The sequence below is a fragment of the Arachis duranensis genome, chromosome 9 (assembly GCF_000817695.3).
Source record: "Arachis duranensis cultivar V14167 chromosome 9, aradu.V14167.gnm2.J7QH, whole genome shotgun sequence".
NCBI lineage: Eukaryota > Viridiplantae > Streptophyta > Magnoliopsida > Fabales > Fabaceae > Arachis > Arachis duranensis.
Genome location: NC_029780.3, coordinates 11,133,684 through 11,140,211, shown reverse-complemented (window position 1 = coordinate 11,140,211; position 6,528 = coordinate 11,133,684).

Below are 6,528 nucleotides of genomic sequence, written 5' to 3'. Positions count from 1 at the left end.
ATGATGACTCTTATTCCATTTTAAAAACTGGGTGTCCGACCTTTTAGAGGTTGGTCATTTTTAACTTAAGTTATTTGTGGGATACGTTTTGGGACCTTTCTTGGACCAACTTAGTCATCGTTTATCTGAGTTATGGTCATGATCAGCGTACATAACTTCTTTACACTAACTTAAACCTCGTCGCTTTATCTTGGCGACCATATAGGTTGGGCAATGATTTTTGCGCTTTTTTGAGCTTAAGTTAGTACGCGTCGTAGGATAAATAATAAAATTTTTGAAAGATGAATAACTTATTAAGAAATACTTTACAAATGCTTTTGTTACTAAGAGTTTTTAAACTCCTAACCCTTATCCCGCATTATGATGCCTCGTTAAAACCCCCTTCAAGAAAATCTTTTTTGGGAAAAAACCATGAAGTCGGAAAAAAAAGAGTACATTAAGGAACGAGGTTCACTTCTAGCTATAATATGTTTTTATATTGCACGTGTGCCATGACCTAGAGAGCTCAGTTCCTTGTAAGTCAGACACTTTGTAGTAGCTTTTTTCCAAGACTTCAGTAATTTTGAAAGGACCTTTCTAATTTGCTACAAGTTTGCCTTCACCCGACTTCTTTACTCTGATGTCATTCCTTATTAGAACGAGGTTGTTTGTGGCAAAGCTCCTTCTAAAAATCTTCTTGTTGTATCTTGTGTACATCCATTATTTTAGTATTGTTGCTCAGACTTTTGGGACGAAATCGAGCTCTTCTTTCTGAGTTTAGATGTTTTCCACTTCATCATAGAATCCTACCCTTGGACTTTGTTCATTTACCTCAATTGGTATCATGACTTCTATTCCATAAGCAAGTCAGAATGGAGATTCTCCAGTTGTAGAATAAGGAGTTGTTCGATATGCCCACAGAACTTGCGGGAGTTCTTCGGCACATGCTCTTTTTGCCTCTTGTAATCTCTTCTTTAGTCCCACCAATATAACTTTGTTTGCTACTTCTGCTTGTCCATTGGCTTGAGGGTGTTCTACCGATGTGAATTGATACTTAAATTTCAGACTTGCCACTAAACTTCTGAAGGTCTAGTTGGTAAACTAAGTACCATTATCGATGGTAATAGAATAGGGCACCTAAAATCAAGTGATAATATTTTTGTACAAGAATTTTCGATTTCTTTGAGCTATAATTATGGCTACTGGCTCTACTTTGATCCACTGGGTGAAGTATTCAACCCCCATAATGAGGTATTTTACCTGCCCAGATGCTTGAGAAAAATGTTCGAGCAAGTCTAGATACTATTTTGTGAAAGGCCATGGTAATGTTATACTAATAAGTTCTTCGGAAGGAGCTACATGAAAGTTAGTATGTATTTGATAAGGTGGACACTTTTTGACAAAGTTAGTGGCATCTTTTTGTAATGTCAATCAAAAGAAACTGGCTCGGATCACTTTTTTAGCAAGTGATCAAGCTCCGAGATGATTTCAGCAGATGTTGCTATGAATTTCTTCTAAGACTTCTTCAATTCTGTAAGTTGGGATGCATTTTAGTAAGAGTGTGGATATTCCTCTTCTATAGAGGACTTTATGCACCAAAGTGTAATTTTGTGCCTCTCTTATGAGTCTGCTAACTTCTCTTGCTCCTTAGGTTGGATATCGAATTTTAGGTATTCGATAATTGGAGTCATCCATCCTATGTTTAAGTTGAAGATTGTTAATGTGTCCGACCTCTCTTCTTCCGACTTGATAATTGACAGTTCTTGTAGGGTCTCTTGGATCAAGCTTTTGTTATTATCTTCTAGCTTGGTGCTCGCCAATTTGGAGACAGCGTCAGCTCCGCTGTTAAGTTTTCGAGATATATGTCGGACTTCTGTCCCCAAAAATTGTCCAAGTTGTTCTAGTGTCTTCTCGAGATATCTCTTCATGTTGGGATCCTTTGCTTAGTAATCTCCATTGATTTGGGAAGTTACTATTTGGGAGTCACTGAAAATTGTGACTCTTGCTACTCCATTTTCTTTGGCGAGTTTTAAGCCAGCAATCATAGCTTCATATTCAACTTGATTGTTAAAAGTTGAGAATTCAAATTTTAAGGAGAGTTCTATTCAAGTCCCTTCTTCATTTTTTAAGATGATTCCTGCCCCACTTTCTATTTTGTTGGAAGATCCATCCACATATAAACTCCAACTTGTACAGGTTCCATATTTTTCTCCTATGTATTTAGCCAAAAAGTTAGTGAGCGGTATTGACACTTAATTGCTGTACAAATTTCATATTTTGGTCAAACTCGAATAGTTCTATAGCCTATTATAACATCCAACCTGCTATGTCTGTCTTCTAGAGGATGTGCTTCATAAGTTGGTTGGTTTGGACCTTGATGGTATGAGCATGAAAATAAGGTCGGAGTCTTTTAGAGGCCAGAATCAAAGCATAAGCAATTTTTTCAATCTTTTGATAGTTTAATTCTGATGAAGTAGATGGGTTGTTGTCCGACTTCATCTTCTATGCCTTTGTCTGCAACAGTTGGGTATAGTACAAGTTCCTCTCCTATCCTTAGTCGAGTAAAGATGGGTGGTTGGCTCAGAAAACTTTTGAAATCTTGAAAAGCTTTTTCATATTCCCAAGTCCATTCAAATTGACATCCTTTCTTAAGTAGTGAAAATAGGGGTAAGGATTTTAACGTCGATCCTACCAGGAATCTGGATAGTGCTGCTAGCTTGCCATTTAATTGTTGGACTTCTTTTAAACAAGTCAGGTTTTTCATTTCCATGATGACTTTACACTTGTCCGAGTTGGCTTCAATGCTTCTTTGTGTGAGCGTGAAGTCTAAGAATTTTATGGCTTCCATTGCAAAGGTGCATTTTGTGGGATTTAGTTATATCCCATGCCTCTTTATTGTGCCGAATACTTGTGAGAGGTCGGACAAGATTTTTGCTTCCTCCTTGGTTTTTACTAGCATGTTGTCCACATATACCTCCATCAAGTTTCCGAGATGGGATGTGAACACTTTATTCATCGACCTTTGATAAGTGGCTTTATCATTTTTTAATCCAAATGGCATGACCAAATAACAATAATTCGCCCTTGGGGTGATGAATGATGTTTTCTCTTGATCCGACTTATACGTCGAAATTTGATTGTATCCCGAGTATGCATCCATAAAAGATAAATATTGGCAGCCTAAAGATGAGTCTACCAATGCATCAATGTTGGGGAGGGGATATGGGTCTTTTGGACAAGCTTTATTGAGGTCCGTAGAATCGACACACATCCTCCACTTTTCATTTTTCTTTTTCACAAGCACAACATTTGCTAACTACAAGGGGTATTTCACTTCCCTGATACACCCGGCTTCTAGCAGTGCTTGAACTTGTTCTTCAATGATTTGAGCTCGTTTTGGTCAAATCTTTCGTCGTTTCTGTTGTATAGGTCGAGATCCAGGGTACATGGCAAGTTTGTGGTTCATGAGTTCGAGATCAATCCCGGACATGTCAGATACCATCCAAGCAAAGAGGTCGAAGTTTTCGTGTAGAAGCTTAATAAGGTTTTCCCGCAATCCCTTGTCCAAATTGGCTCCAATGTTAGTGGTCTTTCTTACTTGTATCTCTTTTATCTTCTGTTTAGGTTGTGACCTTTGTCCACCCCTCCACCTCATTGTAGCATCTTCTTGCTAATTTTTTGTCTCTCCTTGTAGTGGCTATCCCTGCATATGTCAAAAATTTCATATAGAGGTGGGGGTGGACACGACAGCACCAAGCCGATTTAAAATTGACCGGCCTATTAGAGCATTGTAAGCTAAGGCTACGTTGACTACAATGTAGTCTATACTCAAAGTCCTAGACTTCATTCTTTTACCAAAGGTAGTACGTAGAGAAATGAAGTCTAGGGGCTTTATGGGTGCATCTTGTAGTCCAAAGAGAGTATCAGGATATGCTTTCAATTCTTTTTCTTCCAGCCCTAATTTGTCAAAGGTGGGTTTGAATAAGATATCGGCTGATCTTTCTTAGTCGACTAGAGTTCTGTGAAGGTATGCATTAGCGAGTATCATGATAGTTACCACGAGATCATCATGATCGGGTATTATGCCCTATGCATCTTCTTTTGTAAAAAAAAATGGTAGGGGAGTCGGGAATCTCATTGCTCTCTTCGACTTAATAAATTTCTTTTAAGTGTCTCTTGCGAGATGACTTGGTTAATCTTCATCCGGCGAATCCTTCTGCTAACATATGGACATGCCTTTCTAGAGTTCAGGATGGACGATCTCTTTGCCCTGTATCTTCCTCGTCCATTCTTCTTTTCTTGTGATCATCTGACCTTTCTATGAGATATTTGTCCAACCTACATTCCCTGACCAATTTTTCTATAACATTCTTTAGGTCGTAACAATCATTTGTAGAATGCCCATATAGCTTATGGTACTCGCAGTACTCTGTACAACTTCCTTCTTTCCTATTTTTAATTGGGCGAGGAGAAGATGGCTTCTCGTTGTGACAAATTTCTCTGTAGACATCAACAAGAGAGACTTGCAAAAGGGTGTAGTTGTGATATCTTCGTGGTTTATCTGAGTTATACTCCTCCTTTTTCTTGGCATCCTTCTCTTTTTTCCAAGCTTGATAGGAGCTTGTCAATGAACAGGCTCCCTTAACCGAACATTTTCTTCCATGTTAATGTATTTCTCAGCTTATTTTTGCGCTTCATTTAAGAAAGTCAGATGCCATTTTGAGATGGATTGGGAGAAGGGTCCTTCTCTGAGGCCATTGACTAGCCCCATTATTACTGCTTCAGTGGTTAGATTTTGGACCTCTAAGCAAGCTTTGCTGAATCTCTCCATGTAGTTTCGAAGAGTTTCATCGACTTCTTGCTTGACTCCCAAAAGATTGAGTGTATGCTTTACTTTGTCCTTTTGAATGGAAAAACGAGTAAAAAATTTCCTTGCAAGGTTGTCAAAGCTTGTGACTAACCTAGGTAGTAGGTTATGAAACCACTTCATTGCTGCCTTTGTGAGGGTTGTTGGGAAAGCTTTGGAATGAGTTGCATCGGAGACATCGGCCAGATACATTCGACTCTTGGGTGATGTCTTGAGTCGATAGTTCCATCATAGAAACTCAAGTCAGTGCTTTTAAAGTTTCTAGGAACCCTAGCCCGCATAATCTCTTTGATGAAAGGATCTTCTCCTTCAAAGGGGATATCTTCCCGTGCTGTATGACAGTTCCGACTTTGGAGGCCAGCCTCTAACTTTAAGAGCTTTTCTTCTAGCTCTCTTTACCGTTTTATCTCTCTTTTTAGATCTCTTTCAACTTCTCTTTGTCGCTCTATTTCTTGCTCGAGTTGTTCGAGTCGTCCGTGGTGTTCATGGACTAATCCCAAAAGCTCTATTGGATGAGGTTGATCTTCATTCTCCGGATGGTGAATCTCGGAGTTGATTCTGCTATGATGAGGATTTCCCGAAGTGCCTTCTCCGTGTGATTCTTCTGCTCTCTGAGGAGGTATCACAATAGCTCTATCATCGTTGCCTTTATTGTGATGTTCTAGTTCTGATTCAGACATTGTGGGTCCATCTTCAAACTAATTGTCTGCCATAGGAGGATGTTGACTTTTAGGTTCCCAACAACAGGTGCCGCTGTTCGAGTTCCTCGCGAGGAGGTGGGGTGGTATTTGCAAGAGACTCAGATGCTTAATTTAGCAAGGGTTTAAGTATGTTTTTTTATGTGTAGATTAGATTCAAATATACCTGAAGAGTATTTAGGTATTTATAAGTGTAGAGTCAATAACTTCCGTAAGATAGCTCCACTTTGGGTGGTGGGTAACTAACCCTTTTTGTTAGGAATTTAATAAAATCTTTCTTTTGAAAGTAGGTGAGAGATAATAGGAATTAGTTATGAATAGAATTGCTCTTTGTAACGCGTCTCCCATCCTCTTTGAGGTCGGACATGTATTGGTTGTACTTGGGCTTCTTTATTTTGGGCTTGGCTTATGTGTTGGGTCAGGGTATGAATAGGGATGAAAAAAAATTTCAACCTATACCTTAGGAACCAAAATTGTACTTAACCCTTATAACTAATTACTGACTATGCATAGAATACACATTTTGACTCTAAACATAAGGTCAGTTTGAGTAAATAACTTAATTAAGTATTTTTGGAAAAAAAATCCAAAAGAGTTAAAAAAAAACATAAGGACTTATATTAAAAATAACTTATAAATAAGTTATTTTGTATTCGGATCTTTGTCATAAAAATACTTGTTTTAAACTTATTTTAACAAATAAGAGTGATAAAATAGCTTTTGAGAAGGAGAGAAGTCAAATATTTTGACTTCTACAAGAGCTCTTAAATAACTTTCCAAAAAGTTAAAAACATATTTAAAAACTTGTATCAAATAATATTAATGTGACTTTTTATAAGTTAAAAATTCAAAAAAATAGTTTTTGAAACTTTTCAAACAGACTCTTAAAAGTGAATTTGGTGCCTACTTTATTTTGAGGAGGTGAAGTTATTCGTCTCACTTTTATTTCAAAAACTCATTCTTATTTTTAACTAATTGTGGTTT